The sequence below is a fragment of the Furipterus horrens genome, unplaced genomic scaffold (genome assembly GCF_987537825.1).
Source record: "Furipterus horrens unplaced genomic scaffold, mFurHor1.1.pri manual_scaffold_11, whole genome shotgun sequence".
Classification (NCBI taxonomy): domain Eukaryota; kingdom Metazoa; phylum Chordata; class Mammalia; order Chiroptera; family Furipteridae; genus Furipterus; species Furipterus horrens.
Window position 1 is genome coordinate 78,600,224 of NW_028327181.1, and position 26,127 is coordinate 78,626,350.

The 26,127-nt window shown below is 39.9% G+C and overlaps 1 protein-coding gene across 4 annotated transcripts in view; it reads left to right on the top strand.

Annotated features, from left to right (window-relative positions):
* Positions 1 to 3,369: 3,369 nt before the first annotated feature.
* The window catches only part of WIPF2 (WAS/WASL interacting protein family member 2), a 46,413-nt gene continuing 23,655 nt past the window's right edge, over positions 3,370 to 26,127 (top strand). Inside the window, exons 1-3 of one of the 4 annotated variants that reach the window (XM_090257250.1) lie at positions 3,370 to 3,551; positions 4,701 to 4,902; positions 7,126 to 7,314. The gene's annotated coding sequence lies outside the window, so the exon portion shown is untranslated. Of the gene's footprint in view, positions 3,552 to 4,700; positions 4,903 to 5,469; positions 6,286 to 7,125; positions 7,315 to 26,127 lie in introns of those variants that run through there. The other 3 variants (XM_090257251.1, XM_090257249.1, XM_090257252.1) reach the window with 3 other exon arrangements.

A 26,127-nucleotide genomic window follows, 5' to 3' on the forward strand; every position in this document is an offset into this window, starting at 1 on the left:
GAAGGCGAAGTGGGTTATGGCTCTACTCAGCTTAAACTTTTCTATGGTTTTCCTCTTGCCCTCGAGATAAAACTAAACTTTTTACAATAGATAACACAGTCCGTCACAAATTGGCCTCTGTTAACTAGACAGTGTAGCAGGGGCAGGGGTCCTCAATTTCTTAATGAGGGCATTTTGGAAATTTGTAGAGGTCTTTTGTTTATCACAATGATAAGGATGTACTACTGGCACTTGGTGGGCAGGGGTCAGGATGCTAGAGTACTCTAATGTGAGGAATGGATTCACCAAGAATTATCCCGGGTCGCACATGTTTCAATGTCTTTCTAGACATTCCATGTGGAAGAACATAGTTTTTATTACCTGAGTCTAGAATCAATCTCCATTAACCTTACACCTAAGGGAGGAGGGCACTGGTTTATTTTTTACTTACTCTTGCCATGAGGATGTAGTACTTTGGGGTCCCATCTCCATGAAGAGAGATCTCCTGTGAAACTTCCCTGTTGAGGAGGTTCTGGGGTGTTTCCTTTTCCCCTGTGACACTGACACAAGCTCATGTTCACCTAGCAGGCAAGTGTCTTCAGAGCACAAGCCTGCTTCAGTGTTCTACTTACCTCTGTGTGTGTTCCTGCTTTTACTTACTTTGTTTTACCCTGAAAATTCGTTATGTTTTTATCAAAGCATTTACGATTTAAAAAACATTTTATCCAGGATTTTTAGTTTTTAGGGAGAAGGTCTCCAAGGTACTTAGCCTGGCATATTACTGGAAAATGAAAGTACAAATATGAAATATTTTTGCACATATTTAATAGCTGTCTTTTTTAGGGATGCAACTACTGTATTTTTGTTGTTCTTGTTGTTGTTCAGAACTTTTACAAGAGTTGTCCACCATTTTGGAAAAGCACATCACAAATGACAATGATGCCCAACAAGACACCCTCAGGTCAGTCTGCACGTGTTACTGTCATGTTCTTAGTGATTCTAGGTATGAGTGCACTCAGCTGACCACTTTTACTATGTATCTTTCAGCATAGTGCTGCCTGAGCACTGATATATTGAAATACCTTCCTCTTATTTGTCTTCATTATAGTCAAGGCATTATGTTGATTTGTTTTTTGAAGTCAAATAGGTTATATTATCTGTTAATTTCAGCTTTGGATAGTAGCACTGAGTTATAACATAGTTGTTATAATAAAGGGACATTGGGTGTGTTAGGATGCAGGGTTGTTTGGTATGCACAGTTTCTGGAAACAGTTCTGCTACTGCGGAGGTATATGATTTTTGGGCAATATGGTTAACTTTGCTGTGTCTCACTTTCTTCATCTCTAAAATGGGTGTAAAAATATCGACTTCAGAAAGTTATCATGAGAATTAAATGAGTTATGACATGGGAAGTTATGACAGTGCCTGGCACATGGTAACTGCTAACAAATGTCAAATGTTATTACTTCTTCAATCTAATTTCTTGCCTCTCCCATAGTTCTAGTTCTAACCACATCAAAATGCTTTATTTTCAGAATGTGCTGTGATCCTTTTTGTTTTGCACATACTCTCCCTCTGCTTTGAAATGCTTCCTTCCTCACCTGTGCCCCTTGTCAATTCCTACTTACCCATCAGTCCTCACTTAGAAGTTAATTTCTTTATGAAACCCACACCTATCTCCCTAAGTCTAGGTGAGATGTCCCTGCATTCCACCCCAGTGGCTGCTGTTATCATAGAGTGATATTATAGAGAATGGGGGTTTACCTTAGCTGTGGTGGGCAGGGAAGGCCCTCTGAAGAGGGGGCATTTGAGCTAAGGTCTGAAAAATGAAGAAGAGGCAGAGTAAAGCCTTGAGGGACCACTTGGTGTGTTGCTGCAATAGAAAGCAGTCACGCACAGTGTATAGTGAGCGAGAATGGGATAGAATAAAAATGAGGCTGAAGAGCTGGGAGTTTAGATCTACCATCTCCATGGCCTTATCACCCTGATGTCAGGCATGCAAGACCACATACCTGAAAATCTTTACCTCTGCACTCACTGATTCCTTTGTCTGGAATGTGTTCCTTGCTGTCTCTGATTAATAATAAAATTCTACTCATCCTTCAAAGCTGAGTTTAAAACTGTTTACGAAATCTTCGTCCATTCTTTAGCAAGAATTAATCACTCTCTTGCCTGATGTTCCAGAGCCCATATGTCCCCATGGTACTAATCACATGCTGACTTGTTTCTCAGCTAGCTGTTTACATGCCAATCTGCCCACCACACAGTGAATTCCCCAAGGGCAGAGGCTCTGCCTTAAATCACTTCTGCAGTCATCTCCTGGTACCTAGCCCAGTGCCTGGTCCACAGCATGTACTCAATGAATGCTGTAACATTTACTTGACTAGTGGCAAGTAAATGTCACAGTTTACTTGTGGCAAACTAAATAATAACAATTTCTGGTTTATTAGATGCTTTCCCATTCATTACTTGATTTGAGCCCATGAAACAGTGGAGACAGAAACTATTTAGATCCATTTTACAGATAGGGCAGCTGAGGCCCAAGGGCGCACAAGCAGTAAGTAATGGGAACTAGGTGAACTAAATCCCAATCCTGTCCCCTTACTTCAGTTCCGGGGGGCAGGGCGGGAAGGGAGATGGAGAACATTTTGAAGACAACAGGTTTGGCTGAAGTAGAAAGGTATTTTTGTGGGTGGACTAGGGAGGAATCCTGTGAGCTGGAATGGAGTTAGTAGCCCCATCAGGGAGGGCATAGGATTCCTCTCTCAGGCCCCAGTAGCTGGAATAGACTGCAGCATCATCCCCCAGCCCTGGAATCTAGGGAACCTCTTACTCTGGAAAGAGGAGATGGGTGTTCACGGAGTTTTAGTCAGGTGGTTAAGATGACGTTAATGATGACTTGTTGGCAGGGGGCCTGCCTCTCAGTTGCTATGACAGCCGGAGCTAGACTATTGGGCCCTTGCAAGGTTGACTGAAGCGGGGTCTTCATTGACTAGAAATTAGGGAAGGACATTCGGGGGGATGTATACGCGCGCTGTGGTATAAAGGCGAAAAAGAGGTATATTCAAGACCCTGTTTAACTCACTGATTCTCTACCTCGGCAACGTTAGAATCGTCTGCGTAGTTTTAAAAAGCCCGATGCCTACACCGTCCCCCAGACCAATTAAATCAATCTCTGGGGGTGCAACTTGGGCATCACTATTTAAGTTTTCCCAGGTAATTACAATTGGAACCAAAGTTGCAAACCTTGCTCTTAGCTAGCAGGTGAAATTCTTGCGACCTTCCCAACATGGTGGCTATGGACCCGCTTCCGCTTTTACAGACGCCGGCAGGAGGCGGGCTTTTCAGAGGCGCATGCGTGTAGCGTCTCTTCTCTCCCTGCTCCCTGCTCCTTTTCCCCCGCCTCCATTTTGTTCGTAGACGCTGGGGACGGTGGGAGCAGATCCATTTCCGGGTTGGCAAAAGGGGCGGCGGCGGCGAGCTAGGGAGCTTGCCGGGCGGGGGTCGAGCAGGACGGGACAAAGCTGGAGCGGAGGTGGCGAAGGATTTGCTCCCAGAGCCGCTGTGGCCAGGTCGGAAAGGGGCCAGGGAGTCTGGGTCTGTCGCTGAGATGACCTGCGGACTTGAGTGGGAGGGAGAGCCGGGGGAGAGGGGGTTGGGGCGGGGCTTCAGGGGAGAGGGGAGTTGGAGGAGGGGCCTGAAGGAGTGAGGGGTCTTGGGGGCGGGTCCTGACGGGGAGGGAGTACTGGGGCTGGGTCGGAAGAACCTGGAGGAGAGGGGGCGTGGGGAATCTAGGAGAGGGGAGTGGTGGGAATTGGTGTGAGGAGGGCGCTGCCTGTGAAAATGTGGAGGACGGTTAATAAAAGGCAGGAAATAAAGGATTCTGAGGGTTGGGTAAGGTGAGTAAGACGGAGACTCAGAGCGAGGAACGAGGTAACCGTGCGCAAAAAGGGGGATGGGGCGGGAGGACCTGTTGGGAACAGGTAATTAACAGGATGCTCCGGGTGAGGAGGCCAATGTGACATTTTGGTGATTGAGTTGAGTGAAAAACCAATGGTTGAGAGGTTGGCTCGGGAAACTGCTTACACTGGAGGGAATCTTGAGAGCGTTAGTTTAGTAGGAAACCACAATTGGTAAAGGTTGAATTGAGAACTGCTGAAATGCACATGGGCACTGCCTAGAGTTGAGGCTTCAGGTTGGAGTGGGGTGGAGTGAGGGAAGGTGAAAATCTTAAAGTGTTAAACGTGGGCAGTGTGTGGTACTGAGTTACCTATCAAGAAAGAAAATTCTTAAAAGATAACCCTGGGGTGACAAACGGAAAGAACTGGTGTGTACTGCAATTCGTAATTTTAAAGGGATTGGAGTATGTTATTGCTTTGGGCTCCCCTAAGATCCACCTCCTTTTTCATGCTCTTATTTTCACCTTACAGTTCCTGTTTCTGAATGACTTACTGAATGTTTGGGGGGACATTTTTCTCCTTTTACACCATCTCAAAAGAACCTCAGGGAATGACTGTTCTGTCCACCTATGGATTTACTAAGTAACTTTTAAACTGTCTCATTTTTTCCATTTGAGATATAGGTTTTGTCTCCTGGCTACTTCTAAAAGAATGTGTCCACCAAATGGGATCTTTAAAGTGGCCATAAAGAAGTGATCTCTGAAAACAAGATTAAGATACAGATATTTAGAAGACATGTCTTTCTCATTTTCTTCCTCTCAGCCTTACTGCATTTCTGTGCCAGAGAAGAGTTGATGGTTTTTTTTTAATCCTCACTCGAGGATATGTTTAGTGATTTGAGAGAGACACAGAGAAAGGGAAAGAAAGAGAAAGAAACATTGATGTGAGAGAGAAACATCCATGATCGGTTCTTGCCTCTTGCACGCCTCCCGAGGACAGTCCAACCAGCTGAGCTACCCGGCCAGTGAGTGGAGAGTGGATACATGCCCATTTTTTAAAAACTTTTCTCAACGTCTACTCTTAGTAGCCAAAAATTTTATGTTATTGTGTTACATTGTATTTGCTGCCATCAAGATATAAATAGGGAAATTAAGAGTTGGGGTAAGTGGGGTCTGTTGAAGGGAGAATATTGGAGAATGCAGTCTGCCACCAGAATATTTCACTCTTAGAAAAAGAATTTTACTTCATTTTTCAATTACTTTACTCTTGACAAACACTGATTTTCCTCATGATCTTTTTGAAAATTCACTGGTGTGGTATTTTAATTTTATTTATTTATTATTATTTTTAGAGTGAGGGGAAGGGAGGGAGAAATACATCAATCTTTTTCTTCCTGTATGCCCCCAACTGGGGACCTGTGACCTTTTGGTTCAGAGGCTGGCGCTCAATCCACTGAGGCACACCAGCCAGCGCGGCAGTGTAGTTTTTTATACAGTTGCTTTGGTCCAGTCACTTTGGCCCTGTTCCCACTGTACTTGTGGACACTTTTAACCTTACTGTTTTAATCTTTTGAAGTCTTAACTGATTTAGCTTTTCCTTTGGGCATAATACCTTAAATACTTTGCCCATAGGGGAACTTGTTTAGCTTAGAAGTGTTCCTGAAAGGCTTGACATTTCTGAATTCTGCCGTGTATTTGTTTAAGAGGAGGCAGTTTCTGATTCTCTCTCATACTTGATATTGGCGTCATATTTACTTTAGTTGGTGCTGATTATTTATGTGATGTCACCACAAAGTTGAAATGTGGCAGAAGGGGGAAGGTGTTGAGAACAGTGGAATTTTCAGGTTTTACTTTTAAGAAGGGAAGAGAAGAATCCTGTTCCTATTGAAGAGGAAATTGTCATATATTTTTCTTGACTTCTTGGGCTCTTTGATTGGGAGAGTAACCAGGTGTACTTGAATCCGTTTTCCTGTTGCTCTTGAAGTAGTTCTGAAAATCATGGTTGCTGGTTGGGGCTGTTTCAGCAAACCATAGTCTTCATACTAACCCTAAGGAGAGCTGTGGGCTATGAAGTATATACACTTACTTGGGAGTAAAAACTTGTTTAAAATTTGCTGTCGTTTCAACCTACAGTGTGTGTGTTTGGTTTGTTTTTAAGAAGGTTTTTAAATAAGTTATGGAGACTCAGAGTTTTAGGAAGGGTTTTGGGTATAGCCTGCTTGTTTAACATAATGATTTTCCATTTTTTCCTATCCTGTTTTTTTTCCATTGCTCTGCTTGATCCAGTCCTAAGTGGAAACAGCAAATTACATATTTTTTTTCCTCCCTTTTAGTCTCTGGTGGACATCTTGTCTGTGTCACAGTTTGATACCCCCAAATTGAAAGGGTTCTTGACTGCTTCAGATGAGGTGGGTGACAGAAGCTGAGCTGGGTTTTCTGGGCCAGAGAATGGGCTCTGTCAAAGCAAAGAATAGTTGCAGAAACACAAACCCAGACTTTGAAGCTGTGACTAACATTTTGGCAACATGCTTCCTTTTGCCAAATAACTTCTTTTCTTCTTGACTGTGATTGTTGATCTCCTTCTCAAAGTAGGCCCTTGTTGTTACTGTTCTTCACACAACTCCTGAGCAGAAATTGGCAGAGTTCCGGTTGACTGTCTCTTGAGGGATATGCCCCGGATTAGAGTAGAAGGGGTGTTCCATGTCAAAATGAGGTTCACTGGCAGATCCTGAGAGCTCCTCTGCAAGGAAATAGAGGCAGTACTCTTTCCTGAATGTTTTTATACTCCTATTTTTTTCTAAGTTCAAATCTGTTTCTTATTCATCTTGTGATTAAATACAGGATCATTGCTTTTGTCTAGCTTTGAAAGTCCAGGGCATTGAGGAAGAGAGAGTATTTCCGACATTTTTTCTCTCCATTCTCATTCAGCCTTTGAACTTGGGGAGTCACAGACTAAATTCATGGGCACTGCTTGGCATATTTTATAGAAGGGTATTTAAAATGCTGCACAGAACTTTATGGAGAAAAACAATGTTAGTAGAGAAAAAAGGTGATATATCTGAGAATGCAGAAAGAGCCTGTGCAGGCCAGTAAGGTATCAAAGAGGAGAGCTAGGAATTGCCTTCTAGCTTGCCATTATTTAGGCTTGGCAAAGTTATAACAATTTAGAATGGCTATACTAAATACCTTGTTCTACTTAGTAAATGCCCTTTTCAGTATGTTCTAGTAAATACCCTTTTGTTTTTCAGGGGATAATTAGTTGAAGATAACAGTGTCTGCAATAGGTCTTGGGATGGATTATGAAGATCGTTTCTTGCACTATATGCCAGTGGTTCTTGTAACATTGGAGACCCCAAGACAAATCCTCTCGGTGGTGGCCCTGGATTCGGCTTTCTCCTGCCATCATTAGTCCAGCGTATTCTGTTCCTGATATGCAGGTTTGGGAAACTTAACAGGTTCAGATCAAAAGTTTTTCACTGTGGTCCAGCGCTGCTGCTTTTTATTTATTTATTTATAATAGATTTGAGAGAATGAGAGAGAGGGAAACATTTAATTAGTTGTTCCACTTATTTATGCATTCGTTGGTTGATTCTTATATGTGCCCTGATTGGGGATTGAATCCACAATCTTGGTGTATTGGGATGATACTCTATAATCAACTGAGTTACCTGGCAAGGGCTGGCCCAGGACGTTGTGATAATAAATGTGAATATTGGAGTTAAGTTTAAGCAACTTTCAGATCTTTCTTTCCTGAAGAGTATCTTGAGGTTTGGCAAATCTATTTTGAGGAATGTGTATAGCTTTCCTCCCCAGTCTTATCATTGATTTCCAGGAAAAATTTAGTTTCTTAAACTTTGTGGATTCAAATTAAATGCAGTTTAGATTGTGAGTCCCTTCAGTGAAAATAATGTATTTTTAGTCATTGTTTATGATATTTCTTCAGTACAAATTCATCAATCTACTTTTTATGCTTATAGAAACACTGAGTCCAGTAATCCCTTTTTATTTCTCCCAATAATGCCTTCTGACTGAAAACATTCTCTGTATGTTCACACTGGGACATTTGGTTGCAAAAAAAAATGAATTTTTTTCTTCTATAGTCACGTAATCTAGTATGGGTAAAGCTGCCTGAGATTTATGGATGAGTTTTCCTTCTTTCCACTTCCACCCTGCCGTACTCAGCTAGTAGGCAGCGTGTTTGTCATCAAAGATCCATGTATGAAACATTTAAACTCTTTCCATCACTGTCTTAGAAATAAGGACAAGACTGTCTTTAGCAAATTTTACTTTTTAAACAGATAATACATTAACATGGTTTAAATTTCAGAAGATAAAAACGTTACACAGTAAGAAGTCTACCTTTTAACTTTAGTCTGCTCGTAAAACAGGTCATCTTCCCGGAGGCAACTAATATTACCAGTTTCTTAAGATCCTTTCTAGAGATACCATGTACATATGAAGCAAATAAGTATATTTCTTACTTTTATAAAAACAGGTGTAGCATACTATTAATAATTATACTTTTTCTTTTTAATAAGGAATAATACAAGAATAAACTGTGTTTTGTGTATGTACTCACAACTATAAGCCTACTTAACCCATCCCATCTAAGTAGAGTTACCGAAGTTGATTTGGGGTGGGGGGCAATGTTATTCACTTATTTGACAAGAATTTTTGAGCTTCTGCTGTGTCCCAAGCACTGTGCTAGGTGCTGGAGATACAGCAGCAAACTGAACTGACTGAGTTCCTGGATTCATACTGTTGTGTTCTAGTGGGGAAGAGCCATTAAACAAATAATTACTTTTGCTATAAATGCTATGAAGATAGCTAATTGGAAGCCTAACCCAGGTTGATTGGGAAGAAGGGCAGTCAGGGAAGGTCTGTGAGTAATTTTTTTTCTTTAAGGTTTTATTTATTTATTTATTTTCAGAGGGAGTGGAAGATAGGGAGAAAGTAGTGAGGGAGAGAAACATTGATGTGTGAGAGATACATCGACAGGTTGCCTCTCACACACCCCCAGCCAGGGACCTGGCCCGCAACCATATAGGTATCGAACTGGTGACCTTTCAGTTCACAGGCCAGCGCTCAATCCACTAAGCCCACCAGCCACGGCAGAATTGACTTTTAAGGCTGAAACCTAAAAGATGAGGGGAGGAAAAAAGATACTTCTAGGTATAGGAAATGGCATAGGTGAAGATCCTGAGGAGGGAAAGAACATGGCTATTTTGAAGAATTGAAGGAAGTTCCAGTGTTCAGCTCTGGGAGTGAAAAGCAGAGAGGTAGGAGGCAAGGCTTCGGAGAGCCGGAGCTTTCCAAAAATGAATAAATTGCATAGTGAATTTTGAGCTCAACCTTTGTAGTAGAAGTTTTTTCTGTTAGTTCTTTCTACAGAATTAGTTTACTGATGTTAAATGCCAAAACCATCAATATCATTAAGAAATCTGATGTTACACAGTGGAACATATAAGAATTTCCCTGTATAAAGTCTGTTTTAGTCTTGATTTTTAAGTTCTGCAAATTAAACTTGTGTGGCTGAATTAGGTCTTAGAATTTTAGGATCTTAGAAATTGGTATGGAGATTAGAGATTCTTGGGAAGCAATTCTTAGATTATAGGAATGTTGGAGTATTAGTTTGCCAGACCTGTATTTTGGAACCAGAAAACTTATTTACTTGTAGGGAATATTACTTTTTTTTTGTAAGCCTTATGAGGCTAGAGAGAGCGCGCACTGATGTTCTTAGTATGGACTGGTGAATATAATATTTTGTCATACCCTCCATCTAGGCCATATGTCTTAATGTGGCACATGACTCTCGTTGGACGTATAAATGAATTAGTAGCCCAAAGGCCATTATAAAAAAGCATGGAACCATCTTTATCTGCAGGTATATTGACTTTTGTCCAGAAATCACAGTACTCTTCCTCAAAGGCCAGATGGGCCTGTTTAATTTAGTGTCTTGTGTAATTTGATCAACTTGGCCTTTTTTCGTAACTTAAAGTAGACTCTTGGTTTAGCTGCCCATCACTAGTGATCAAGGAGAGAAAATATGAAAAATTTTCTAGCATTTTAGCAAGAAGTGTATCTGATGGCTTAAGGGTATTAGAATAAGAGAGAAGAGACTCTTCAACAATGGAAGTCACAGCTTTGTTATTAGATTATCTGGTGAGTTGGCACTTAATATATTATCTTTGAAATGAGGCATGACACCTCCCTCCATGTGAAGTCTGGATCAACATTTCATGGAGCATCTGTTCTAAGTTTTCTTTCATGCTTTTTCAAATGGAGACCATCTTCACTGGATTTTCCTTACTTCTGACTGTTTCCTGTGTAGACTTCTCTACTTTTATATTTGGGGTGTGCTAATAAAAGATGGCACATGGAAATTAAGGGCTTACCTTTACAATTAATTTTGGTCATGATTTCCGATTTTTTTATTTTTTATTTTATTTATTTAATTTTAGAAAGAGGAAGAGAGAAAGTGAGGAAAACCTGTGAGAGGAGCATCCGTCAGTTGCCCTCACAAGCCTCCAGCTGGGGACCTGACCTGCAACTCAGGAATGTGCCCTGATAGAAATCGAACTGGCAACCTTTTAGTTTGCAGGCTGAAGGTCAATCCACTGAGCCACACCATCCAGGGCATGATTTTTTATAGTGACCTGAAAGTTCCTCACATATTTGACCTGTGATGTATAGTAAGCTCTGGGGTGGTAAACACTGTTTGGTTACACCCAAGCTGTGGAGTAGATTCAGGCCACATTAGGCAGACTGCTTCCATTAGCATTGAATTCAAGATACAGGTTCTAGAATCAAACGTAATAGCCTTTTAATTATTTTGTTTTGGCGGGGATTTTCTACTCTTGTTAACTATATCAATAACAGATCCAGTATTTTTTAAAAATTTTATTGATTTTAGAGAGAGAGGAAGGGAGAGAGAGAATAACACTGATTTGTTGTTCCACTTATTTATGCGTTAATTGGTTGCTTCTTTTATGTGCCCTGACCGGATTGAACCTGCAGCCTTGGCATATTGGGACAGATCCAATATAGATTGACCTTATTTTTTAGAAGCTTGTTTTTTTTAATACAGTGTTAGAATTTTGGGGGTTTTAGTAATTAAACTTAAAATTTTTAAAAAATTAAAAGAGTAAGAATACATAGAGTCAAATAGTACAAGTCTTAAAATTTTAAAAATTGTCCTCCATTTCTCCTTGTTTTTCCTGTTACTTTAAATATTTTTAGTGTTTTTTGCTGATGTGTATTATCTTCATGTTTCTTTTAAAGAAAAAGGATTTTGTTTATTTTTAGAGAGAAGGGAAGTAAGGGAGAAAGAGAAACATCAATGTGTGGTTGTCTCTTGCGTGCCCCCAACTAGGGACCTGGACCGTAACCCAGGCCTGTGCCCTGACTGGGAATTGAACTGGCAATCTTTTGGTTCGCAGGCTGGCACTTGGTCCACTGAGCCACATCAGTCAGGGCTTCATGTTTCTACATAGTATGCTTATACTGTTATTTCTTGATTATTTTTTTCATTGATAGATACTATCTATTGAATTTGTACTATCGAAGATGATTTTGCATTCTCAAGTCTTAATGCTAGCTTCCTACTACAGATAGGTCACAATCTTGATTAAATCAATATTTTGTGTTTTTCAGTCAGAAAAACAAACCACTCTTAATATTTCAAAGAGGATATTAGATACTTATAAAACCATCAGAAGGCCATGGAAGCATAGGTGAGGGAAAACCATTTTGTAGGGATTAGTAAGGAAGTGCTACCATTAATAATCTTGGCTGCTTCACACACCAAAGCAGACAATTTGCAGAATATTGGCAACTGTTGCAAACCACATGTCTCATATATTGGAAGCCACACATGTCTCATTGCTACTGGAAGAGTTATAGTGGGATCTACCTTTTTCCTATCTTCCAGATCTTAAGTGAATGACTTGCATTCTTGGAGTTTAAATCATAACCCCGTTGATGGGATTCTGGGAATGTAGTTCCCAGGCCTCCAGCCTCCTCCCACCTGCCACCTCGAGTCCAGAAGAGAGTAGTGGTAAATGTTACCAAAAAAAAAAAAAATAGCATGTAATATAATGACTGTGTATACTATGATTATATTTCCTTCCTTATACACTTTTCCCTAAATGTAATAATTGCCATTCTTTGTTTCTTTTCCCCTCTCTCTTTCCCTTCGCCCCCTTCTTCCCTTCTTTCTTGTTTCTTTTGCTTGATTTACTATCAATCACCAATTCATCCCTGAACTCCAGCAGAAGTATAAATCTCTTTTCAGTACATTCAAACACATTAGTAGGGCCTCTTCTAGAAGCTTTATGGAAAAGGGTCCATTGGAGGGGGTGCCTTTTTTGAGGTCTTGCACGTTTAAATCATCTCTTTTCTGCCTTCATGCCAGTTGATAGTTTGATTAAATAGAATGTCATGTTGGAGATCATATCTCTTTGGAAATTTTAAGCCTTGATTTGTGATTTTATAACTTTCAATAATGGTATTGTGAAGTTTGATGCTATTCTGATTCTGGATTCTTTGTATAGGATTTATTTTTTTCTCTGAAAGGTTTTAGGATCTTGTCTTTACTCATAGCATTCTTAAATACAAGAATGTTGTGCTTTGGTGTGGATATTTAAAAATTCACCATGTTTGGCATTTAGTAGGCCTTTTCAGTCTAAAACTTGTTTCTATTTTGTGATGTTTTCTTGTATTATATCTTTGATAATGTATTCCCTCTTTCATAATTATTTATCTCCTCTCTCTTTCTGGAAACCCTTATTATCCAGATGATGAGACTCCTAGACTGGTCCTCTATTTATTCCTTGCAAATTAAAATTTTTATTTTATTTTTCACTTACTTAATTTTCTGATTTCCTTAGCTTTTTCTTCCATCTTTTCTATTATATTTTTAACTTCTAGTATCAATTTTCTTAAATATTTTTTCATGTTGTCAGGAATTCTGCTTTGTTTGTTTACTTTGGTTCCTGCTTTCAGAGGTTTTCTTCAAATGTCTGATAATTCCTGGCTCTCTGTTCATTTTTAAGAATAAGACACTAGCCCTGGCTGGTGTGGTTCAATTGCTTGGAGCATTGTTCTGTACACCAAAAGGGGAAGGGAAAGAGGATAGAATAATCTGTTTCTTATACAGATTTTCAACCAATTTTCCTGTTTTAGCCCCTACTCTTCTCCTTCGTCCAGAGCGGGTACTGGGTGCCACCAGTTTCTGAACCTTTTCTGAGATTCTGTGGTAGGAATCTGCTTCTTTCCACTACAAACATTTGAAGTTATTTATCACTAGTGTGTCTGCTTTCCAAAATTTTGCTGACATCTCTCATTCTGATGTCTTCTTTCCTATATATTTTTTAAGTTTATGCTTTTGAGAAAAAGATCCCTTTGTGTAATTTTAATGGTGTTTTATGATAAAATGCATGCAGTATATTCAGCCTTTTCTTGCTGATACCTATTCAGATAGTATTTGTGTAGTTACTAATACTCCTTTAGTGTTTTTCAGACTTCTCTAACACCAGGAATTATTGAATATACAGATTCCCAGCTTTCTTCTCTGGAAAATTTATATTAGAAGGTCAAGGATGAGGGCTCAGGAATCTTTGTGTTTGTTTGTTTAATGCCTGGGTTCTGCCTTGTCTTCAGGCAAGTTGGGAGATTCTGTTTTAGAAGGGTTTTCTAAACCATTTATTGCTACCCTAATCTTCAAATCAGACTCCTGAGGCTTCCCTTAATTTTGCTTTTGTATTCAGACTGTGTTTTAGTCTGTCTAGCTTTGGTCTGGATTTCTAAGTTAGAATTTGTGTTCTTAATCTGATTAATTCCTCTCTTTAATTAAATGCTGGCTGCTGGTAATAACTTTGGCCTCATGTGACTCCATTTTTGTAGCCAACATTTCTAAATCCACTGGTTCCTGGGATATGTGGGTGGAGAGGAAATATTAGTTATGAACATCGAGCTACTTTTGCATCATTTCTTTTTTGTTAAATGAAAAATTAACTCAGACTTTGAAAACAGATGTACTAATGAATGATCTGCCTTGGATGTATGCAGCATCATTTTTGGAGATGTTCAAGCACTGTGATTTGAAGTTGTTTTTAACTTTGATAGTAGGAAAGGGCATATTCTCTTCCTTTGTGTATTTATAGATCCCTAGGCCTTAAAGGAAACTTTTACTGCCATTCTGTAAAGCATCTGGAAATGAGATGTTTGCAGCTGTGCTTAGGTTGCTGTGATCTGCTTGGAGGTCAGAACTAAATAGTACCTGGCTTAGTAATGTTGTAGAAGCCGAAGGGGGTACCCTAGTTCTCAGTTCTTGGAAGTGGTGTGGTTGTTACCAGCTGTTGGCAATTAGCACCTGACTATTTTCTGTACACGTTCCCCCACCTTCCCAACATTTGAGTCGTCGTCGGCAGCCGTCCGTCTCGAGAGACGATGGTGTAGCTTCTTAAGAGTCTATCTGCACTGCCGAGAATGGCTGTGCAGTCCGACTCGGGAGTGACACGGTATCTGTCTCCTCCCGTGTTGAATCGACATCTTGCGATGACGCTGGAGTGTCCTCTCCAGTGAAGCTGAAGCTACAGAGCCTGGGCAGGGTGATATGGAGGGTCTGCTGTTGCCCATGCAGCAGACCCCCCCCCTCTCTTAGCAGCTGAAGGGTCCAAGGGAAAGACGGAGTCAATACAGCTTGGCTTCAGGTGCGCCGCAGGAGTTGCCAGTGTTGACTACAACGTCAAACCGCCTTAGGGACTCCGGCTCCGGATTTTCTGTCGGGGTTTACTCCCTTAGCCTTTCCCCTGAAGAGGTATGCCGCAAGGCAGCGGAGGTTTTTTGGAGTCAGAGTTTTCCTTCTCTGATGTGCCCTGACTGGAAGATCGAACCAGCGACACTTAGCTCGCAGGCCGACGCTCAATCCACTGAGCCAAACCAGCCAGGGTCAACATTTGAGTGCTTTCAGCATAACAGGATTTTCTCTTTGCTTTGGTGTGTGGTAGGGGCTGGGGATGTTTAGTGAGGTCATTCCATGTTATCTGTTTAGGATGATTTTCAGACATTTAATTTACAGTTACTCTTGCATTGGTTATCTTTTTATGAAGCCATTCTTTGCAGCTGTGTTTATTTAAGTGAACATAAGAGTAGACGTCTCATTTTTCCCCATTTCATTTTAGATGAGAGGAGTTGGCTCCTGGGTGGCCCTGTATCTGGGAATAACCTGTGGTACCTAATATTACCACATCAAGTAGTGTGTGAATAAGTAGACTCCTGAGTTTATGTTTTTGGGGCTTTTAAAAAATAATGTGGGACAACAGAAAAGAGTCATGTTATGGGGGAAAAAGCCTCATTATTGGGTTGTATACTTATATTTTTATTAGAAATTTGTATTTAGTAGGTTTCATTATGTAGTTGTATATTTTTCTTCTGCCTTCTTCCTTTTCTCTTCCAGGGTTAGGTGCTGCTTGTAACTCCAAAATATCATTTATCTAAAGAGTAAAAGAACCAGGTTTAGTTGTAGAAGTACCAGGATTTTCGGTTTAAATATTCACAGTGGATACGCGATATTTTATTATTTGTTGGATGAATCAGATTCGCTACACAGTTGAATTGTGCATGATTGAAAAATGCCTGTAGTTGGAAAAATATTTTCTCCCTCATAGAGTTAACCTTATAGAGTTAATTAATTTCATCATGATAGAAATCTGTTTCATCAGAGATTTGACGGAATTGAATCAGAGTTTTGATGGAATTGAATTTCAAGATAGCACCTTCTCCATTGAGAGAAGAGTGCTGTGGATTATTTTCAAATTATACAAAGCCTTTGGGAGTGAGGAGAGTGATAAACTTTATATATAATGGAAGTTATTTTAGTCTTTTTTCTTGTATTTTAAACCAAAAATGATTTAGTGGAGACCCTCTGCTGTTTTCTGCCCTAGAGCACATGGAAGTGTGTTCATAATTCTGTGTTGACATGAGTTCCCATGTAATTATAGGAACCTCTTTGACTCCTGCTGTTTGTTGGTCTCCTGGGGTGGCATGTGAATATTTTTAGGTAGTTTCTGGCTCTTCTCCCATGTTAGGGTTCTTTGGCTTAGGAGTTGGATGCCATTATGCCACTCTGGTAATGAGCTTATGTCTCCCCATGCTATACTGCTTTTCAGGAGCAAAGTTGAGGGGCAGGTGGACAGGCAAGCAGATTACTATCAGGTAACTTTTAACCTTGGAAGGCTTCCAGTTAGTACATAGGTCCTTAGCTATGCTTAAGCCAAAAGATCAGGTGCAGTCTGGGATTAATGAAATAACTGATTGAATTTATGGTTTCCTTTAGGTGTAAAGCTGTTGGTTATTTTAGACTTCTTTGGCATTATAGGCATAATAAATGGAGAAGGATACTATTTTTGGATTTGGAGGATGATCTATAAGGCCTCAGATTTCATTTCCTGCCACTCTTCTTACAGTATTCTTAGCTACTCTGGCTTTCTTACTAGTTCTGTAACATATTAAGCTCATTCCCATCTGGGTGGCTTTTCACTTGCTGCTTGTTAATTCTCTTTGGAATGTTCCTCTCCCAAATGGTTATAGGGCTTGCTTTGCTCACATAGATAGTCCTTTGATGAGCCAGCCCCTCACCCCTGGCTTCCTTCCCTTGCAATTCTATCTGAAAGAACACTTCACTCTCCCTTTATGATTCTCTGGGTTTTTTATTTTTTTTCCATTTAATTTATCAGTAACTGAGATACTGAAATATGTTTGTTTCTTGTTTCTCTCTCCCACTGGAATGTTAAGCCCTAAGATTGTAGAAATTTGTCTTGTTCATCTTCTAGGACAGAGTTTATTAACCTCAGCATTATTGACATTTTAGACTGAATAGTTATTTGTTGTGGGGGACTGTCTTATGCATTATAGAATGCTCAGCAGCATCCTTGTTTTCTATCCACTAGATGCCAGTAGCATCTCCCACTGGTGGCAGTCAAAAATGTCTAGACAGTCTTAAGTTCGCATCGGTAGATGAGTGAATAAAAAAGCTGTAGCACAAAAAAAAAAAAAAAAAACACTCCATTGCTTACCAGAAAAAAAAAAAAAAAAAAAAAGCTATAGCACATTTACACAAAAAAGAAGGAAATCTTACCTTTGCGACAGCATGGATCGACCTGGAGAGTATTGTGCTAAGTGAAATAAGTCAGAGAAAGGCAAGTACCATATGATTTCACTTACATGTAATGAACAAAATAAACTAACAAAGTGGAGACAGACTCATGGATACAGAAAACAGACTGACAGCTCAGAAGGGCGGGGGATGGGAACTGGGTGAGAAGAGTGAAGGGATTGTGCAAAGAAAAAAATGGAAGACTCTTGGACACAGACAAGTATGGTGATTGCCAGAGGGAAGAGGGTGGGGGGAGGTAGAAGAGGGTAAAGGGGGGGATAAGTGGTGATGGAAGAAGACTTGACTTGGGGTGGTGAATACATAATACAATATACAGGTGGTGTGTTGTAGAATTGTGTACCTGATACCTATATAATTTATTATCCAATGTCACCTAATAAATTCAATTTAAAAAAAAGAAAGTAAAAATCAGAAAAACCAAACACATTAAATAAAAAAAAACTTTTAAAGTCTGTAGACACTGCTAAATGTCTCTTGGAGAACAAAAATCCTCCTGGATGAGAACCACTGTTACAGAACAATGCTTTGACATCTGGTGGGTGCTCAATACATATTTCTTGGATGTTAGGTGAATTAATGAATGAATGAGTTCAGCAATTTAAGAAATTTTAGAATACTGAACTATGTGCATAGCCTCATGTTTCTCCAGATACTCATTTTTCTGTCTTTTCTGTTTCTCGCACGTTGATCCATTCTTTGCTGTTTTTTTCCTCTACTCAGACTTGCTGTTCTTTTAGACAGTGCTACTCTTAAATTTACTTTTGTTTATTTCAGCAAGTGACTATTGAGCACCAACTCTGCTGTAAAATAATAGAAGAGAACTATAGACAGATATGGTGCTGTCTGTGCTTAAGAACTCATTGGGTAGCCCTGGCTGTGTGGCTCAATGGAGTGAGTGCCGGCCTGCGAATCAAAAGGTCACAGGTTCAATTCCCAGCCAGGGCATATGCCTGGGTCGTGGGCCTGTTACTCAGTTGGGGGCCTGGGAGAGAGAACCAGTTGATGTCTCTCTAGCACATTGAAGTTTCTCTTACTCTCTCCCTTCTTTCCCCTCTCTCTCCCTCCCTCCCCCACTCTCTGACAAAGTAAATAAATAAATAAAATATTTAAAAAAGAGCCCTGACTGGTGTGGCTAAGTGAATTGGGCATTGTCCTGCAGACCAAAAGGTGACCAGTTTCGTTTCTGGTCTGGGAACATGCTTGGGTTGTGTACCAGGTCCCCGGTTGGGGGCATTCAGGAGGCAACTGATCAGTGTTTCTCTTGCACATCGATATTTCTCTCCCTCTCTTTCTCCCTCCCTTCCCCCACTCTCTAAAAATAATTTTTTTTTTTAATAAGAGCTCATTGGGTAAAGTGGATATAGATACATGAAATCTTTCTCTAAAATTTGATAATTAAGGATAACATCTAACTGGTATTAATGGGCCACCATAGGGTCGAGTCAGTAGTTGTTAAGAGCTCATCAGAGTGGGGTGAAATTGCTGTTGAATTTGGAATCCAGTTTTAACAAAAAACTACTGACTCACTTTTTACTTATTTTCATTTGTTGCAATTACTCTTGGTTTCTCGCTATTAAATCTGTTTGTCTAAAACCTGGTTGAGAGCTATACAAAGTGTGCCCGCTCATTTTAAAGTTGTTTGATGTGAATGTTTCTTCAGTTGGTTATTTTATTGAATGGTTATAAACAGGTGACTCATCAATGGGTTTTTAATGACCATGTGGAGAAGTCTGGCCACACCACCTACCTGGGTTAACTGAAGCCACGATAGGCAGGGCTGTAGTTCCTTCTGGCTGAGATTAAAATACACTAAACAAAAATCCCTTTCTGTATTATGTGACTTTCTTTGTCCTAGAGCAGCTGATTCTCTGTCAAGCATTTATGTTCTATCTCTGATACTGTTAGAAAGATTTCTTCTGATTTGAACTATGGGATCAGAAGAATTCCAGTGGAGTGGATGTGTGGAATCTCCTGAAAACACAACTGTCTTCTCTTTAGGTTACCTAGAGACAGTAGGAGAGCTGTTGGTCAAAAAAGGGTCTTGTACTGTCTCTTTACCTATTTCTCTGTTTCTTTATATTAGAAATTTAGTAGGATATTAAAGAATTAAATATGTATTTTAAAAAGGAGAGATAATTGTTGACATCCCAAATTCCTACTCATAACTTCTTTTTCCAATCCTTACCCAAGAACACGTTTCCATTCATTTTTTTTTTTTTTTTTTTTTTAGAGAAGAAAGGAGAGAGAAACATTGATTAGTTGCCTCCCATACTCATCCCGACTGGGGAATCAAACTCATAACCTAGGTATGTGCCCTGACCTGGAATTGAACCAGCAACTTTCTGGTGCACAGAATGACAGCCATCCAACTTAGTCACATGGCCAGGGCCATATTACTTATTGTAAGGTGGAGCTGCGGCTCTTGAGACTTTGCTGAGGGGAGGCAGCCTGCTTTTTAAGGTCAAATTTTTTTTCCCTGTAGTATTTTGTTGGGTACTTTGATACAAAATCTATAATTTACTCTGTAGTCAAAGCCAAGATTAAAGGGAAGTGCAGTTACCTGAGATCTGTTAACATGAAAGTAGAAGGCATTAAGATTTAGGTTTGGGGGGATTTTTTTTATTTTTAAACTAACTTGAAATTGAAACCTGAGTTTTATAACAGAATATGTCATTTGAATAAAGGCCCCAAATTGTGGTAACCAGAATACCTTTTAGATTATTTTAAAGACATGAAAAAAAGCAACTAAATTGGATTCTTCTCAAATGCAAAAGGCAATAGCCAGTGTCTTTTGTACACAGAAGTCTCCTGTTCTTAAAATATAGGAATATTTGGATGAAATACTGGGAAATTGAATAGAAAAATAGTTTGGTCTTTTGAGGAGTAGAAGAAAGCACTTTCAAAGTGCATTGCTTGATTTTATGAAGACATCTCTGAATTCTGTGATAAATTTGACATCAGGAAGATTTGAAATAATGCTCTTTGGTCTTTATTTAAAAGAAATTGAGCCCTGACTGGTATAGCTCCGTGGATTGGGCTTCCTCCGGTGGATCAATTCTATTCCCGGACAGGGCACATGCCTGGGGGTATGTGAGAGATAACCAATCTCTCACACATTGATGCTTCTCTCCTTCCCTTTCCCTCTCTCTGAAAATAAATAAAAAAAATATTTTTAGAAAACCTGTATCTTAAAAAATCCTGCATTCTCTTTCCTCCCTTCCTTCCTTTCTCACTTCCTCCCTTCCTTTCTTAAAGCTTATATCATGGGGTAGATGGAAGAGCGTAAGAAGGGAATGAAAATTGCTGTGTGAACTAGAGGCAGTCTCACAGTATTTCTGAACATCAAGGACTCTGAAGAGCACAGAGGGTGAGGTTTGTTGTTCTAATTTAATAGATCAGAAAGGAAAGATTAAAAATTCTGTAGGGAACCTTTTTTTCTTTTTAAGTTTAAGCTCAGAAATGTTAGATTCTTATAATTGCAATAGACAGTGCTCCCGAAGGCCCAAATTTGTCCTTTAACTTAAAACAGTTGATCACTAAAATTTCTTCTGTCATAAAACCTATGAACTGTTCTTGGTTCATTTTTTAAATTTTAAATTTTTTACTTTCAATTATAGTTGACATACAATATTATATTAGTTTCAGGTGTACAGCATAGTGATTAGATGGTTCATTTATTTTTAAAAGCAGTTCTCAAAGCTGATTCTCTGGATTGGATTAGTTATGGCAAGTGACAATTCTAAGTTCATTATGATAAAGCTTCTCTGGGAATTTTCATGGAAAGGAAAGTTGTATTAATTTAATTTTACTTAAGTTTGGTTGCTTTTGGAAAACAGAACTAATCGTATTCTATCACTAGAATAGAAACTTGGAGTGGGTCGAATTTTCATTTGGAAGAAACAGTAGAAAATTGCTAAACCCAACCACTTTCCAGTGGAGATTTTTTTCAGTGATCAGTGAAATAGAAGGGGATCAAAAGACCTAAGTTTGAGTCCTAATGTTGCGGTTTACTTCTGAGTGGTGTTGGACAGTCACCCTTAGATTGGTCAGTTTTTCTCTCTCTCTCTAGTGTACATGCATGCACTCCCACTCCTGGAGCATCTGTGTTCTCATCTGTAAAATGGAATTGATAACACCCTACTATAGTGTATGTACCACTGTATACTAAATGTCACTGATTGGAGTGTGGCATACATGCAGTCTTTATGAAGGCAAAAGAAAAGTTGTGAACCACTGCCAGAAGTCAACATTAAGTCAGTAACTTGATGAAGGTGATTTTTTTTTTTTTGAGGAATCTTATTTTGAAATTGGAGTTCGAATTGAACCTACTCTAAGAAGGCATCTGGAAGATGGAGGCCTAGACAGACACGCTGGGTCTCCCTCCACAATTAAGAAGGAATACAACTACCTCAAAACTAAGAGATAATCAGGAGTTCCAGAAAATTAAGCTGCATGGAAGTCCAACAAACAAAGATATAAAGAAGAAATACTCATCCAGACAGGTAGGAGGGGCAGAGCCGGGGCAGAGAGGACGCGGTGTGCTGGTGGCAGCGGCAGGCCGGCGGAAAGCACAGTCACACGTTTTAAAAAGTCAGAGGGACACCTGGGGAGCCTCCCCAGCTCCTCACCAGACCTTGCAACTCACAGTTCCAGCACTGGGGGAAATCAAGCCTCATTGCCTCTGACTGCAAACCAGGGGGGTTGGAGCCGAGGAAGAAACTGCCAGTCTCTCAGCAGAGTCTGCTTGTTTAAAGGGCTCCCAAAGTCCTAGGATGTCCGCAGACCCACCCACTCTGGGAACAACGGCCAGGGCAGCAGCTAGAGAGGCACCAGTCCCATACGGAAGTGGGAGAGGTGCCTGGAAAAGGGTCGAGTTCTGAGCAGGCGGCATCGTTCCCTCTCAGACCCCTCCCTCCCCCTCATATAGGGCCACAATGTCGTGAAACAGGTCGCCCTGTACTGACAAATACCTAAGGCTTCACCCCTTTAAATGTAACAGGAACCTTATCAAGATGAGGAGACAAGAGAAGTACAGCCCAAAAGAGAGAATGGATCAAGGTTCCAGTGGGAGAACTAAGTGACGAGGAGATAGCCAACCTAACAGATGAGGAGATAGCCAACCTAACAGATGCAAAATTCGAAACACTGGTGATAAAGATGCTCACAGGCTTGACAGATATGCTTGAGTACAGCAAATGCATCAGGGAAGAAGTGAGGCTATGCTAAGTGAAACAAAGGAAAATCCACACAAAACCGATGGTGAAGGGAAGGAAACCGGGGTTCAAATCAATCATTTGAAACATAAGAAAGAAAAAACCAGTCAACCAGTTCAGAATGAAGAAACAATTGAAAAAAATGAGGAGAGGCTTAGGAACCTCTGGGACAACTTTAAACGTGCCAACATCTGAATCATAGGGGTGCCAGAAGGAGAAGAGGAAGAGCTAGAAACTGAAAGCTCCTGTGAAAAAATAATGAAGTAAAACTTCTCAAATTTGGCAAAGGAAATAGACATACAAGTCCTAGAAGCACAGAGAGTCCCAAACAAGTTGGACCAAAAGAGGACCATACCATGACACATCATAATTAAAATGCCAAAGGTGAAAGATAAAGAGAGAATCCTAAAAGCAGCAGGAGAAAAGCAGAGTTATCTGCAAAGGAGTTCCCATAAGACTATCAGCTGATTTCTCAAAAGAAACTGCAGGCAAGAAGGGAATGGCAAGAAGTATTCAAAGTGATGAAAAGCAAGGACCTACAACCAAGATTACTCTATCCAGCAAAGCTATCATTTAGAATGGAAGGGTAGATAAAGTGCTTCCCAGACAAGGTAAAGCTAAAGGAGCTCATCATCACCAAGCCCTTATTACATGAAATGTTAAAGGGACTTAACTTAAGAAAAAGAGGATCAAATCTATGAACATTAAAAAGGCATCAAGTGTGGCTCAGTGGATTGAGCACCGGCCTGTGAACCAAAGGGTTGCCAGTTTGATTTCCAGTTAGGGCACATGTCTGGGTTGTGGGCCAGGTCCCCAGTTGGGAACGCTCAAGAGGCAACCACACATTGATGTTTCTTCCCCTTTCTTTCTCCCTCCCTTCCCCTCCCTCTAAAAATAAATAAATAAAATATTTTAAAATATATAAAAGGGCAACAAATTCACAACTATCAATAACTGAATCTAAAAAAACAAAACTAAGCAAACACCCAGAACAGGAACAGAATCATAGGTATGAAGATCATTTGGAGGGTTATCATCTCGGAGGGGGAAGGAGGAGAATGGGGGAAAAGGTGCAGGGATTAAGAAGTATAATTGGTAGGAACAAAATAGACAGGGAGATGTTAAGAATAGTATAGGAAATTGAGAAGCCAAAGAAGTTATGTGCATGACCCACAGACATGAACTAAGATGGGGGATTTCTGGAGGGAAGGGGGTGCTGGGTGGTCGTGGGCAAAGCGGTAAAAAATGGGACAACTATAATAGCATAAGCAAAATATATTTAAAAGTTTTTTTTTTAAAAGAAGGCATCTTTAACTGTGTAATATATTAGTGGTCTTTTGCAGTGGGCTGACTTTGGAAAAAGATTTGCCTTGCTTTGCCTAATTAAGTGGTGCTCACTGTCAGGCATAAGGTCATTCCTTTAGGTCATTTTTTTTCTTTATAGCATGTAGGTTGGATCACCCGTGGATATGGGAAGAATTAGAGACTTGTCTGAATCTCTTTTCCAGATCATTCAAGGAAATCATGTCAACTGTGGGAATGGCAAAGGTAGAACTGGAAACTCAGAAAAGTCAGAAACTGCGGTGATTGGATTTAGTTGAAAACATCTGTTTCTGAATAGACTATTATTTTTCCTATGTTTCCTTCTAACTTTTTAAAAGAATGCTGTGGGGGCTTTGGAGTGGAACAGTCGTAGAGAACCCAGAGAATTGAAATAGAAGAATGTTTTTTCTTTTTCTTGTTTCTTTCATTTTCAGTTTGTGTCCTGTTCCTCCTGCCCCATGATAAGTGATCTGCTTATGAGGATTTACTGTTCTGATCAATTTTTAAAGCCTAGTGTATTCAATATCTGGCAAAGAAAGACTAGACTTAGTTTTGAAAGCAGCATCAGAAGGTTTTTCCCTTGGAGGGGAGTCAGCTCATTGTTTCTTAAGTGAGTTCTGGCACCATCCAACATGGGAACCACCTAGCTGAAATGCTGTCCGGTTCTTTGTGGTGGAGCAAAAAGCCCTGTTGGCCAGCCAGCCTATAGTGGCGTTACGCTGGGAGGAATTGGGAATTGGAAGACCTTCACAGTCATGTTTCTAATCAAATTGTACTCACCTGTAAAAGTTCTTGGTTTTATAGAACCTTTGAAATATTTGCCTTTTCCTTTCATTCCCAAGGCTTTGAGAAACATGTTTAAGTGGTTACTCCTTTAAACACAAAGAGATTTTGATCACCCCTATAAAGAGTTCAGAATCAAATCTCTCCAATGGATTGCCAAGCTGGTTGGATCTTTTAGGCTTGACTTGGTACACGTGGTCACCCTTTTGTGCTAGGGACTACCTGTGAATTTTCCTGTGTCCTAATTTCATTAATCACCTGGCTTCGGGGTAGTTCTTCCATGGATTAATTAATGATGTTGATTACCGTATCTTGAAACTTTCCTGTCATCTGTAAGTTGTAGTCCCTGGTGGTAATGTTATTTTGGCTTTGATTTTTTGGAGGTCAAGAATTGGGATTTTGCCCTAGCCAGTGTGGTTCAGTTGGTTGGAGTATTGTACCATACACTGAAAGGTCACTGGTTCGATTCGCAGTCAGGGCATGTGCCTAGGTTACTGGTGTGATTCCCCAGTCAGGACACGTGCAGGAGGCAATCAATCAGTGTTTCTCACATTGATTTCTCTCTCTCTCTCTCTCTCTCCCTTCCCCCTCTCTCAAGTGAGAATAAAAAATAAACCTTAAAAAAAAAAGACTTCGAATTTTCTTGGGACAGCTTTTTGGGGGTAGTTGTTGTTCCTGAGTTTTGGTTTTTATTTATTTATGTATTTACTTATTCCCCACCTGAGGACATTTTTCCATTGATTTTAGGGAGAGAGAAAGAGAGAAATATCGATTCAGTTGTCTCCCATGCGCACTTTGACTGGGGATCAAACCCAAAACCTTTCGGTGTATGGGACCTTACTCCATCCAACTGAGACACCAGCCAGGGTCTGAGTTTTGGTTTCATCTCTCCTCCTACGTTAATATCTTAGGGTAACACAGCTCACTGGCTTTAGTGTCATTTGTATAATGAGGATCATTTACATATTATAGTAGAGAGATAGCTGTATAGTTGGGTTGTTGTTGTTGTTTTGTAACCTGATAAGTAGCTAAATTCTCACATGGTATTTATGCTCTGATAAGATTCCAGTGATGTGATTATTCCAGAGGTCAGTAATCTATGGCCCATGAGTCAGATATGATCCGTGACTTTTTTTGCATGGCCTATGAACTAAGAATGGTTTTGACATTTGTAAAAATCAAGAGAATGAGAAGATAGGCTACGGATTAAGAAAAAAATATTTACAAAATACATATTTGATAAAAGACTGTTACCCAAAATGCACAAAGAACTCTTAAAACTCAACAATAAGAAAACAAGCAGCACAATTAAAAACTGGGCAAAAGACAGACAGACACCACACCAGATAAGGTATATGGATGGCAAATAAGTATATGAAGAGATGTTCTTTCTATGTCATTAGGGAATTGCAAATTAAAACAATGAGACACTGCTACACACCTATTAGAATGGCCAAAATCTAAAATACTGGCAACACCAAATACAAGAATGTGGAGCAGCAGGAATTCACCTTCACTGCTGGTGGGAATGCAGAATGGTACAGCCACTTTGGAAGATAGTTTGGCAGTTTATTACCATGTGATCCAGTAATCATGCTCCTTGGTATCTACTCATATGAGCTGAAAACTTATGTCCACACAGCTTTACTCATAATTGCTACAACTGGAAGTAGCCAGGATGTCCTTCAGTAGGTGAATGGCATACAGACAATGAAATATTCAGTGCTAAAAAGAAATCAGCTATCAAAACATGA